This window comes from Dermacentor andersoni, chromosome 1 (assembly GCF_023375885.2).
Source record: "Dermacentor andersoni chromosome 1, qqDerAnde1_hic_scaffold, whole genome shotgun sequence".
Lineage (NCBI taxonomy): Eukaryota > Metazoa > Arthropoda > Arachnida > Ixodida > Ixodidae > Dermacentor > Dermacentor andersoni.
In genome coordinates this window covers 310,963,745-310,977,413 of record NC_092814.1, presented here as the reverse complement: position 1 = coordinate 310,977,413, position 13,669 = coordinate 310,963,745, and the positions used below count along the sequence as shown (strand labels likewise).

The 13,669-nt window shown below is 50.2% G+C and overlaps 1 protein-coding gene across 1 annotated transcript in view; it reads left to right on the top strand.

Annotated features, from left to right (window-relative positions):
• Positions 1-13,669, top strand: part of LOC126548163 (bone morphogenetic protein 1-like) — a 688,441-nt gene that overhangs the window by 192,955 nt on the left and 481,817 nt on the right. The window lies entirely within an intron of this gene.

Below are 13,669 nucleotides of genomic sequence, written 5' to 3'. Positions count from 1 at the left end.
TCCTTGCGCCGTCTGCCGATTCCTTTATTGAATGGGCAGAGTTCTAAAAAAACAGCACTTGTTTACGAGAGTTCATTCGCGGTGATCCGAAAGGCGTGCTGTCCATTTACTCTTTTGCGCGCGCGGGAATTTTATAGTATAGCCTCACTCTTCCCCCGCCAGCAAGCTTTCGGGAAACCGGAAAGAACGTAAACGCAAAACACGCCGCCCGCGGATTTAGCACTTCACCGCTGCTTGCGCACTGCTTCGCTCGCGGATTACGCAGGCATAAAGGCCGACCGTTCAATCCTGGCTTCGGCGAATGCTCATTGGATCGTAGTTCGCGAGCGCAGCTGCTATAAGTGTTGCAGACGCTGATCGGCGCCGCCGTATAGATCAGTATGTAGATTAGCGATTCAATTTCTCCGGGCGACCTGCCAAACGTTACGCTCGCTTCCTCGCACTGCGAGGCGCCCAATACGCGACGGCCATTGTGGCGCGTCTAACTCGAAAGCGCTTTCCCGCTATCGGGGAAATGTTGGCGCAGCGAGAGGCAGGCAAACAAAACGAAACCCGAGGGTGACGTGCTCAAACGCGCAACTTCGTCCGCGTCGAATTCTCGACTAGCGGCTGTCAGCCGTAGTCAGCCGCTAGCCTCACAGCATTTAGAGTTTCCCACTAAAGTTACTAGAGGGAACTGTGGCGCTGCGATTATTCAGCGACCGCGGTAATTGTGGTTATTACGCTCATTTGTCTGATCATCCTGCTTGTGGGGCTTTGGGCCTTCTTGCGGCGTCATTCATTACACCTTATCTTTCTGAATTTCCAAGAAACCAATTTTATTTCTCTAAGCGCATCATGGCAATTTGTTTTTCTGCACAAGCACAATTACTTCGAATTTATGCACTTATAACGCAATAGATTGTGGAAAATCGTCTATGTTTAAAGACACAGAGCTCTTTGAAGCTGCGGAAGGACGAAGCCTAGGCAAATCCGTATAGTATACCCACGATTCCCATGCCGGCTAAACTACGGTACTTGTAGCTATCATGAAGACATTAGCGCCACTTCTCTGTAGTAAATGTTTCTGGAAACTGTGCCAAAGAGGCCTGTAAAACAAAAACAGTTGATTTTTTTCCCTCACGCACGCACGCACGCACGCACTCACTCACTCACAGGGCTGCTTTAAAATAAGAAAAAAGGTGTGCAGAAACTACCGATGGTGATTGACAATGTAAGCGAATAGCACGCACTCACTCACTCACTCACAGGGCTGCTTTAAAATAAGAAAAAAGGTGTGCAGAAACTACCGATGGTGATTGACAATGTAAGCGAATAGAACGAACGAACGAACGAACGAACGAACGAACGCACGAACGAACGAACGCACGAACGAACGAACGAACGAACGAACGAACGAACGAACGAACGAACGAACGAACGAACGAACGAACGAACGAACGAACGCACGAACGAACGAACGAACGAACGCACGCACGAACGAACGAACGAACGAACGAACGAACGCACGCACGAACGAACGCACGCACGAACGAACGCACGCACGAACGAACGCACGCACGAACGAACGAACGAACGAACGAACGAACGAACGAACGAACGAACGAACGAACGAACGAACGAACGAACGAACGAACGAACGAACGAACGAACGAACGAACGAACGAACGAACGAACGAACGAACGAACGAACGAACGAACGAACGAACGAACGAACGAACGAACGAACGAACGAACGAACGAACGAACGAACGAACGAACGAACGAACGAACGAACGAACGAACGAACGAACGAACGAACGAACGAACGAACGAACGAACGAACGAACGAACGAACGAACGAACGAACGAACGAACGAACGAACGAACGAACGAACGAACGAACGAACGAACGAACGAACGAACGAACGAACGAACGAACGAACGAACGAACGAACGAACGAACGAACGAACGAACGAACGAACGAACGAACGAACGAACGAACGAACGAACGAACGAACGAACGAACGAACGAACGAACGAACGAACGAACGAACGAACGAACGAACGAACGAACGAACGAACGAACGAACGAACGAACGAACGAACGAACGAACGAACGAACGAACGAACGAACGAACGAACGAACGAACGAACGAACGAACGAACGAACGAACGAACGAACGAACGAACGAACGAACGAACGAACGAACGAACGAACGAACGAACGAACGAACGAACGAACGAACGAACGAACGAACGAACGAACGAACGAACGAACGAACGAACGAACGAACGAACGAACGAACGAACGAACGAACGAACGAACGAACGAACGAACGAACGAACGAACGAACGAACGAACGAACGAACGAACGAACGAACGAACGAACGAACGAACGAACGAACGAACGAACGAACGAACGAACGAACGAACGAACGAACGAACGAACGAACGAACGAACGAACGAACGAACGAACGAACGAACGAACGAACGAACGAACGAACGAACGAACGAACGAACGAACGAACGAACGAACGAACGAACGAACGAACGAACGAACGAACGAACGAACGAACGAACGAACGAACGAACGAACGAACGAACGAACGAACGAACGAACGAACGAACGAACGAACGAACGAACGAACGAACGAACGAACGAACGAACGAACGAACGAACGAACGAACGAACGAACGAACGAACGAACGAACGAACGAACGAACGAACGAACGAACGAACGAACGAACGAACGAACGAACGAACGAACGAACGAACGAACGAACGAACGAACGAACGAACGAACGAACGAACGAACGAACGAACGAACGAACGAACGAACGAACGAACGAACGAACGAACGAACGAACGAACGAACGAACGAACGAACGAACGAACGAACGAACGAACGAACGAACGAACGAACGAACGAACGAACGAACGAACGAACGAACGAACGAACGAACGAACGAACGAACGAACGAACGAACGAACGAACGAACGAACGAACGAACGAACGAACGAACGAACGAACGAACGAACGAACGAACGAACGAACGAACGAACGAACGAACGAACGAACGAACGAACGAACGAACGAACGAACGAACGAACGAACGAACGAACGAACGAACGAACGAACGAACGAACGAACGAACGAACGAACGAACGAACGAACGAACGAACGAACGAACGAACGAACGAACGAACGAACGAACGAACGAACGAACGAACGAACGAACGAACGAACGAACGAACGAACGAACGAACGAACGAACGAACGAACGAACGAACGAACGAACGAACGAACGAACGAACGAACGAACGAACGAACGAACGAACGAACGAACGAACGAACGAACGAACGAACGAACGAACGAACGAACGAACGAACGAACGAACGAACGAACGAACGAACGAACGAACGAACGAACGAACGAACGAACGAACGAACGAACGAACGAACGAACGAACGAACGAACGAACGAACGAACGAACGAACGAACGAACGAACGAACGAACGAACGAACGAACGAACGAACGAACGAACGAACGAACGAACGAACGAACGAACGAACGAACGAACGAACGAACGAACGAACGAACGAACGAACGAACGAACGAACGAACGAACGAACGCACGCACGCACGCACGCACGCACGCACGCACGCACGCACGCACGCACGCACGCACGCACGCACGCACGCACGCACGCACGCACGCACGCACGCACGCACGCACGCACGCACGCACGCACGCACGCACGCACGCACGCACGCACGCACGCACGCACGCACGCACGCACGCACGCACGCACGCACGCACGCACGCACGCACGCACGCACGCACGCACGCACGCACGCACGCACGCACGCACGCACGCACGCACGCACGCACGCACGCACGCACGCACGCACGCTTAGGCCAAGGGTCTAGGATCTTTTCTTCCGAAAGTGGTCTATATTCCAAGCGGCTGAGTTTACCTTGCAGAGCACATCGTTGAGCCTCGAAGAATGGGAAGTGGCACAGAAGGTGTCCTGTTGTCTCGTCACACCCGCAAAAATTGCATGCAACACTGTTGGTCATTCCTATTAGTAATGAGTAGGCATTCGTGAATGCGACGCGCAATCGCATGCGCCACATAGAGGTTGTTTCGTGGCGGGAGAGTCCTGGTAGCAGGCGAAGTCGTAAGTTAGGGTCCAGAATGCAAGCGGGAGTAGGTGAAACTCAGTGAATTCTGTCGTAGAAGTGTGACTCTGTGTGGCGAGCAAGTAAGTGAAGTTGCCACACAGCGCCCTTTTTGGACAGCGGCATAGGCACCCGCTGATGCTGGTGAAGAACCTAGCGCGTCATTGCCGACAATTCAACTGTGGCTCGGCAACCATAGAATTGAGAATGTCGTGTTCTCTCTCAAACGCTTCGTCGTGAGCGTGCCTTATTTCGCACACTATAGCAGTTCGCGTAATGCATGACGTAAAGGCGAACTGCAAAATTGGTAGGGCTGATTTAGATTCGCGGAAGATGGCCCAGCCGTTTGGCGGCTGCTAGCTCTGCTGCTGCCGGCGTCGTGATGTCATAGAACTTAGACTGACCGATGGAATAACCGCTGTTCTCGTTGAGCTGTTGGATATAGTGGAACTGTCCGCGTAAATATGCGTGCGGTCAAGATAAGACTCGTTAAGGAGAAGCAGATACAACTTGTTCAGGGCTGGCGATGACAAGGTAGGGAGGTTAACCAGATTGCTTAATGGTGTTTGTCTCAAAGGAAATCTGGGGCTATGAGAAACGCCATGGTGGAGGGCTCCGGATTAAATTTAACCACCCATCGTGGTTGTTTATCGCGCACCTAAATCAAACTGCGCGAGAATTTCTGCATTTCGCCCCCATCAAAATGCGGCCGCTGCGGCTGGGAATCGGTCTCACGATCTTGTGCTCAGCAGAAGGACGCCATAACGACTAGGCTACCGCGGTGGGTCGGGGGTTAACCAGGCTGAGCCCAGTTTGCTGCCCTGCACTGGCTATCCTGCACAGCACCCGTGGTAGCCGGCGTCCGCAGCCTTCTCCATGGCGGCGTGTGGTGGTCTACCACTTGATGCATGGCGCTAGACCGTCCGTGACTCGCTTCCCGCACTATAATTGAGCACCGACTTTATAATGTTCTTTTTCTTTTCGACTGAGTTGTCAGGGTCTCTCGTTTGGCAAACGTGCGGACAGATTCAGGAAACGTTCGCAGGTGCGGTTACGGGATAATCGGAAAAGCTTCCTGCCTTATCCGCGCAATCACGCAGAACGGGCCTCTATGTCCGCTTCTGTTTACTTCATTTTCGTTTCGGTTGTTTATTTGCTTAAATCTGACTGCACGCTCGCGTGGGTGGCCGCACAGCGCTCAAACTAACGGTTGCCCTGCCTTGCAAATGCCGGGTCGTGTGGAATCCCAACTGCCGTGTTGCGCCCAGAGCTTCAGCGGCTGAGGTGCCCGTAATCGCCTCGCTTGGCTTGGCTCTGGCGCCGCTTCAAAATCCGCGGAGTTCCCGCTTTGTCGCGTTGCAAAGTGCGCACGATAAGCCTTCTGCAAGCGGGCGTGGAAGCCCGCTTGGTGGATGGGGTGTTGGGAGAAATAGGGGACGATGTGGGGCGAGTAACGCAGCAGCGGCGATTTGAGCCGCGCGCGATATTCGTTCCGGGAGCCACGCCGGTCGGTCGGCGCCGAGACCCGTAACCGGAGGACGTCGGCGGCTAAATCCGCGCGGGCATTTTTTCGCGGGTCCCAGTGGCACGCCGCGCGCGCGCGTATCGCACGCCTCGGTTAAGCGGCTTTTTCTCGCTCCACGCAAGAACACGGCGGGAAAAAAAGAAATAAAAGTAAGAAGTAATAATAATAATAATAAAAGAACGCCAGACAGGGAGCGAGAGGGCGCGCGAGCGCCAGGCCGGAAAAAGCGCGCGCTTTATTGTCTCCCGCCCTTGCGCCAACTTCAGAGGGATTCGGTCTCTGAGTTTCACGTGCAGCACTGCGTGAGCACTGCCGCGCAGCCTTCGCGGGGTAAGGGCGCGGACTATATAGCGGACGTGGGCATTCGCGTTACAGGCCTTATCAAAAGTCACCTCCCCCTCCCCCCCCCCCCCCCTTCCAGAAGTCTAAATGACCTGCGGTCACGGCTGGTGAACGCTCGCTCTGTATAGCGCTGCTTGCAAGTATCCGGTATCTCCCGTTTTCGTCGAGGGTAAGACAGGCCTGCAGTTCCAAGAATGAAAGAAAAGCGGGTCGCCGCCGCCGGTGCAGTTAAGCTAACGAACTCTAACTAGGCATAGCTGAGACTGGTAGCCTATAAAGCCGTCGAGTTTGAGAACGTTCACCATTTACGAGGGGGGAGGGGGGGGGCGCTCGGTGAGCTCTCGGCTAGCGTCGATTGGCTCTTGGCGCTCGCAGACACGCCGGAGTGCCAACCATCTGCGCCCGCGCGCAGACAGGCGCTGCGAGCCGACTGGAGGGTCGAGGGCCGCAACGCTATCGGTGCGAGGCAGGAAATTCGGCCTAATGACATCCCATCACTGACGAAGCAACGAGGACGCCTCCGGCAGATGACGCAGTTTGCCGGATCCGAGTGGGCGCCTTTTATTATAAAGGCCTCCATTTCCAGCGAGCGTCCTTAGCCGAGTTTTGTGTGAGACAACGGGGAAGAATCGCAGAAAACAAAGGGAGGAGCGGCTGAGCCGAGCTCGTGGAGTGACACTGTGATGGAACGCATCGAGCGCTCTCGTGACGGGACTAGCCGCTGCGGCTGCGCATACTCGGTGCGCAAGCTAATGCCTTGCGTACTGGGCTGCACCGAATTAGTTAAACTCGGACCCGAGTTTGCACCCGGGATTATTCGGGGGGCAAACGCTCAGGTTTACTGACCTGTTCGCACGCGCGCTTTAGCCCGGAAAACTTTGCGAAGGCTCTGTGTGTATCTAGCCTGTAGTATGTGCGCTTGCCCCCTTTTGAATAATTTGCATAATTTGCGCCCTTTCAGAGGCTTAGTCCTGGTGTGCCGGTGCACATTGTGGATATATGTTGCATTGGACAGTGGAGCAATTACTTTGGCGTTGCGTCCAAATAATTTCTTTATTCGCTTCGGTGAAAAGGTGATGACGATTCTGCACGTATTGCGGTGAGTTATCTATACACTCAAAGTTGTAATAAACTGAATTTACGAAAACGCTGCTTGCAGTGTTGCTACTTTAGCGGGTTTTTCCTCTTATCTAGTGGTTGTTTGGCTTGTTTCCTTTGCTTTTTTTATTTTTAGGGGAGATCCGGCATGAAATTTTCCTTGTCCATATTTAGCGTACTCTCGAGAACATGTAGCGACTTCTAGCAATGTCTGGATCGTGTGTTAAAGAGATCTTCGGCTTGAGCGGAATGGCAGCAATGATTTGTAATGATACCTGTCGTTGATAATTTGGGTGTTGCAATAGCTATTTAAAGATATTACGGCACATGCTGTATAGTTTAAGACGTGAATCATTTTTCTGTAAGGTAGTTGATATATAGACACATACGTGAATCCGCAGCAGCGTTAGTTACGCCATCTTGTGACGCTTACATCAACTAGAGCGCACATTACTATAACCGCATCGACCACGTTCTACCTATCTCCTGGTGCACACGCGTTTGGCAGCGGCAATAGCAAGCTAAAAAGTGAATTACTTTTTTCATTTTTTTCCCTGCCTGCGAGAACGATGAGGCTTACCAACGCGTTGTGTTGATCATCATCATCATCATCATCATCATCATCATCATCATCATCAGTATCTTTTATGTCCACTGCAGGACGAAGGCCTCTCCCTGCGATCTCCAATTACCCCTGTCCTGCGCCAACCGATTCCAACTAGCACCCGTAAATTTCCTCATTTCGTCGCACCACCCATAGTCTTCTGCCATCCTCTACTGCGCTTCCCTTCTCTTGGTACCCATTCTGTCACCCTATAATGGTGCAACGGTTATCTCATTTGCGCATTACATGACCTGCCCAGAGCCATTTTTTCCCTCTTAATGTCTATTAGAATATCGTCTATACCCGTTTGCTCTCTGACCCAAACCGCTCTCTTCCTGTCTCTTAAAGTTATGCCTAGCATTCTTCGTTCCATCGCTGTTTGCGCGGTCCTTAACTTGTTCTCAAGCTTCTTTGTCAGTCTCCAAGTCTCTGCCCCATATGTCAGCACGGGTAAAATGCACTGATGCGTCACAAGATGGCGCTGCCAGCGCTGCTACTACTGTAAACTAATAAACACAAAGAATAAAAATCTTCAAACTGTAATAAAGCTAGTATAACAATAAAGCTTTATTTACTTAGAGAGAAAGCAAGGAGAAGAAAGGCAGGGATCGCGGTCGGCCGGACGAGCATCCGGTTTGCTATTTTGTATGTACAGTGGGGCAAAAGCAGAATAGAGAGAGAAAAAGAGGGAGAAAGTGAGCACTGTACTCAAACAGTGGCATGCACGGCATAACACAGCGCCAAAGAAAGCTGTCGCGTAATTTATTTCTCGTTTTCCTTCCTTAACGGGGCTAGGTTTGGGAAAAAAAGACTTGTCGCCTTTAACAGCAGAAGTGTGCATAAGCGTGGCTCACGCGGCATAGTTATAGAGCACATTTATTTTAATCACGTTACACACTTCCTCGTTAACTCACGTAATACGTTTGCGGATTGACTGAAACTCTCTAATAAGCGCTCTTTGCCGTCAACGTATCTTTGATCTGCCTTTCTTGCGCTAGCAGCGTCGCTACCATAATAATTTATGTTTGCAGGCCTCGAGAATGTCCATTTACATGATCTCCTTTCTCGCTGAAATGTACTGTATTGAATTTTTAAATGATTTGCAGAAATACTTAGTTAATTCTAGGGGATCGTTATTGCTGTTCTATCGGAACTCGGGCGAAAAAAGGAAACACTTATTATTATTTGTTTTATTCTTAACGAGTTTAGCGAGTTTACGTGCTCTGCATCTTCGATTTCGTTGACGACTGAGTCTCTTAAAGTGGCGTATAAATTGTCAGCGCGAAAGTTCCATTCCCTCCAACAACTTATTCGAGTAGTTAAATGGTGTGCGCTTACAACCTGACCGCGCTCTCTTTATGTCCGAGGTCATGCCAGATGTTGAGCGTAGTCGAGCGCACGGTGTCCGCACGCACGAATGCATCGGTCTTCATTTATGAACGGGCATCTTCTTGTCGAATCTGACTGTCACGCAATCGCGAATCGCATTCGAGTACTCCCGTACCACGTGTAACAGTTTCACGAACACGAGAACGCGCCGAGATTTGCGAGGTAACTTCTCGCAGAATGCCCGTTCTCGTTTTGTTCTTCATTCTTTTTTTTTTAACGTGTACAGAGGCAAACGTGTCTGCCTCTTAATGTCTACGCCCTGAATGACCCTCTCATTTTCTACGCAAGAAGGTTCATGGCTGATATGAAAAGGCAGGGAAGTTAAACAAACACAACAGCGGTAGTTTATACCTAAGCGCAGCAGCATGCACATATATATATATATATATATATATATATATATATATATATATATATATATATATATATATATATATAATACGCCCACCTGCAAACCATTTCGGAGTGTGTAGCTAGACGAGGTAAAAAATAAATAAATAATTTGTCACATATTATGCATCCGCTCTTATATCGAAAGGAGCAAGTGCGCCCTGCCCATACGATCCCCACATTTCTCACACAAATTCGAGGTTGAGGGGCCAACTCACCGAGAATTTAATCTTTGCCGCCAATTCCGCAAAGATGAATGCGCGTTGCGCGTACTCAGATTGCACGTTGGCTAACATGGAGCACTGAGAATTTTGCCCTGCCCTTATTTTTTTTCGCCTTTAGTTGCGCGAAGCCTTTTCATGTAACAAGCAACCAAACAGATCTGTTAGCCTTGCGCTGGTTCGCTATAGCGGCGACCTGATTTCGGAATTCTAAGTCACTCTTATCTGCACTTTGAGTGCACATACTTAATGATCGTGGTGTCTGTCTGTGCTGCACAAAAGTTCGACAGTGGCGCTGAAAAGGAGAGAGCGCATACCACATCGGTTTCGTGCCCCATTCGGAGTTGGTCGCGGAACGTGTTCGAAGCCGACGCGTGGCACCCAATGGTTTTTTCTCACTTTCATGGTCGTCGCAGGCGAGTGGCAGAAGAGGTGCCAACTCGAAGGGCCAAAAGCGAGCTTGCCTTCCTATTCATTTCACATATCTGACCTTTGCCATTCCTCACCTGTCATGTATCTCTGCTGGAGGAATTTGCAGCTGTCCAGGGTCACTGAGTGTACAGCTTTCTAAACAGTTCCTTCTCTTCTATATCCTTTTTTTTGTTTGCACTCGGGGAATGGGGAAATGCAGTGTAAGCTAATGGCGATATAGGATACAGGTATGTCGTTCACAATTGCTGCCCAACAGGTGGCGTCATGCGGGCCTCTCGAAACTCTCGAAAGGTGAAAATAGCCGTCGCTTACGTCGCACCACATCGTCATTCTAGAGCATCGCATTCTAGTAAACGGCGCTGATTCGATATATAAGCGCACTATTTCATTTAAAATGTTTTCTATAATAAAAGATGGCCTAACGACGGTGATGCTTAATGTATCTTTATTTATTTTCATTCGTACCGCTTGCCTCGCGGTATACTATATGAGTATATAAATGAAAGCGCTGCCACTATCTTAATTATACCTGTTTGCGAGGTACATGGGAAACTTTACCTAATTGCAAAAAAATATCATAAAATAATAATGTTTGAATAACAGTTACAGGTAGTATCCGCGTTGTCTGCCTCACCAGTGCACGTCTGCACGCCAAAAATACTGTATATCGTTTCATATGCAACTAGCCCGTTTATATACTGCGTCCTCGAAATAGCACCAACACAGCAAGCATAGTGATACTCGTTACGCAAACATGCACAATTTTAGACAACACACATGATTCGCAGGAAGACGCAGCCTTTAAGCGGTTGACAGTGGGTGAACAAGGAAAGTCTCGACTGGGGAGACAACGTTTCGACTACGGGGGATGGTTATAAGGAGGGAGGGTTATAACCCTGGCGGAAAAGTTGGATACGTTGCTGAGGCACCTCTCGTTCACCCACTGTTGCCCATTCGGGTGGGAAACGCCATTGGCAGGTTTATTTAAATGGTCCACTATACTATACAGGGTGTCCCACGCAACTTGAGTCAAGTTTTAAAAATGAAAGGCGCCTCGGAAGCGAATTGAACCGAACGTATACTGTTCGCAATAGCCTATAGTAACTCAGACATTCTTTTTTTGTTTTCCCATAACTCACTAATTAATTAAGCTTAATTACCAATCTCTTTAATTATTGGCTGGAGACCCCAAGTATGATACGCAGATTTGTAGAGCACCTTCGGAAACTGCCGTTCGAGTTGTTTCTTGTACGATACGTCTCACCTAGTCCTTTTTTGTGGTTTGCCAGGAAAGCCCGCGAAATATGAAAAAAAAGAAAGCCACGTGATGAAGCGCTTGTGCAGTGGTATGGTGCTGCTCTCAAGCATGCGTTCGATGAACAAGGTCGGCTGCATCGTGACTGGCGATGGGGAAGCGACAGGGCGTCATGATGGTTGTAGGCAGCTGGGGCCGGCGGCTCCCGTCGGATGAGAGCGCAAATGCATGCTGCTGGCCGAGCGCTGCCGATCAGGTAAAGAACGCCCTGCCGCTTCCCCGTCCTCAGCCACGATGCAGCCGATCTTGTTCACCGAACGCACGCTTGAGAGCAGCGCGATACCCCTGCGCAAGAGCTCCGTCACTTGGCTTTTTTCATATTTCGCGGGCTTACTTTCCAACCCCCCAAAAAAAGGAATGCGTGAGGCTATCGTACAGGAAACAACTCGATCGGTGGTTTCCGAAGGTTCTCTACAAATCTGCGTATCATACTCGGGGTCCCCAGCCAATAATGAAAAAAGTTGGGCAATTAAACTTAGTCAGTTATGGGGAAAACAATTGCCTGAGTTGCCTATTGCGAACAGTGTGCGTTCGGTTGAATTCGCTTCCGACGCGCCTCTCATCTTTAACGTCTCGGCTCAAGTGACGCGGGACACCCTGTACATCACGTTCCCCATCACATTTCGCACGGCCCATAGCTATTCACCGACTGCACCGTGCATATGGTTAGTGGCACGCAATGTTTGCCTTACGCCCCGCCGCAGTGCACCGAACTGTTGATGCCAGGGAGGCGGCACGGTCACGCGCCTCGCACCGAAATGGAGGCGCGCGCGCTGAGCCTGGCGCGTTTTATCAGCACGCGCCGGCCAGCTAAGCGCGGCGGCTCGACAAAAGAGTGGCGACAATCTATCACTCCCGTCGTGCCGGTGCGTATGCCGGACGGCGCATCGCGTGGCGTCGCTGCAGACATCAGCCAGAGCGCCTCCCGGTTGCGCTGTCACACAGCCTTCCTTGTGTGCTGCACGCCAGCCGTGTCTTCTCTCGCGCTCCCACCGTCGAGTTTACGAGCTCCTTCCGCGGTACGCGTTTATTTCTTATACGCATTTTGTTGTTCTTTAGGTTCGTTACAGGGGAAGAGGGCAGGGGACTAGGCAAAAGCACGTGCGCGGAAGCTGTCGCACCTTGCACGAGCTTAATCAGTGATAGACGCGCTAAAATGCTTTCAAAGTTGTTGGGGAAGGGGGATAAAATGAAAAACTATCGGCTGCATGCGGCTTGAGCGCTAACGTCGCGTCACGGCAGCGGCGTATCGTCAGCGAGGCCCTGCACCAAGCGGTATTCAGCCGAAGGTCACTTCGGCTAATTGCGTTATCACGGCTAACAACGTGCGGAAATTTTTAGAGAGAGGTTTGATAGCGGCGTCTCGCAGTGTTTTCATGCGAACGAAGCATTCCCTACAACGCCTAAAAGCAGCTATATATACTACATGTTAAGCAGCAGGGAAGTGTTGGGGGATGCTGTTTGATCCGTCCGGTCACAGCTCGGTCTAATAATAAAAATAGCGAGAAAGAAAACAAGAAAGGGACGGAAGGTACGGTGGTAAACCGGAAGAGCGTCCTGTTTGCTACCCTGCACAGGTGCGAGGACAAGGGCAATAGAAAGAGCAAAAGAGGGATAGAATGACGGCTACATAGTATGCGCGCAAGAGGATGCACAGCAGGACTACAGATGGCGCTCAGTAAAGACTATACAGAAATGCACGAATTGCATTTTACTCAGAGTATAGTCTGAGAAAAAAAATGTTCTGGAGTCTAGCCGGTTTTGCGGGTGGTCTGGAGTAGGAGACGCTGGACGTCGCGGGCAGGTTCACAACCGGTACTGGATGGTTTCCTCACGTTCACAAGAGTCGTGAGTTGGTCTATCGGCTATTCCAAAAAGATGAGGATAAACCTCTGTAAATGCTCCCTCCCCGCCATAGGCGGTACAGTATCACAGCGGGACAGGCTAGTTGGCACTTGCAGCAGTAGAAAGTGGTCCTGGGTACGCAACCTGCAATGGCCCGCGAACTCCAGAAAGCTTGCGTCGTGCACGACCAAGCAAAGTTTGCTGGTAAGAAAGTAGTAAAAAAGTAGATTTGATGGTAAAGAAGGACGGTATAAAGTACGGCACAACGGTGGGCAGAAGAGGGAAGAGGACACAACGAGAGCAAGACACGAAACGCAACCTCCCCTCTTATTCACT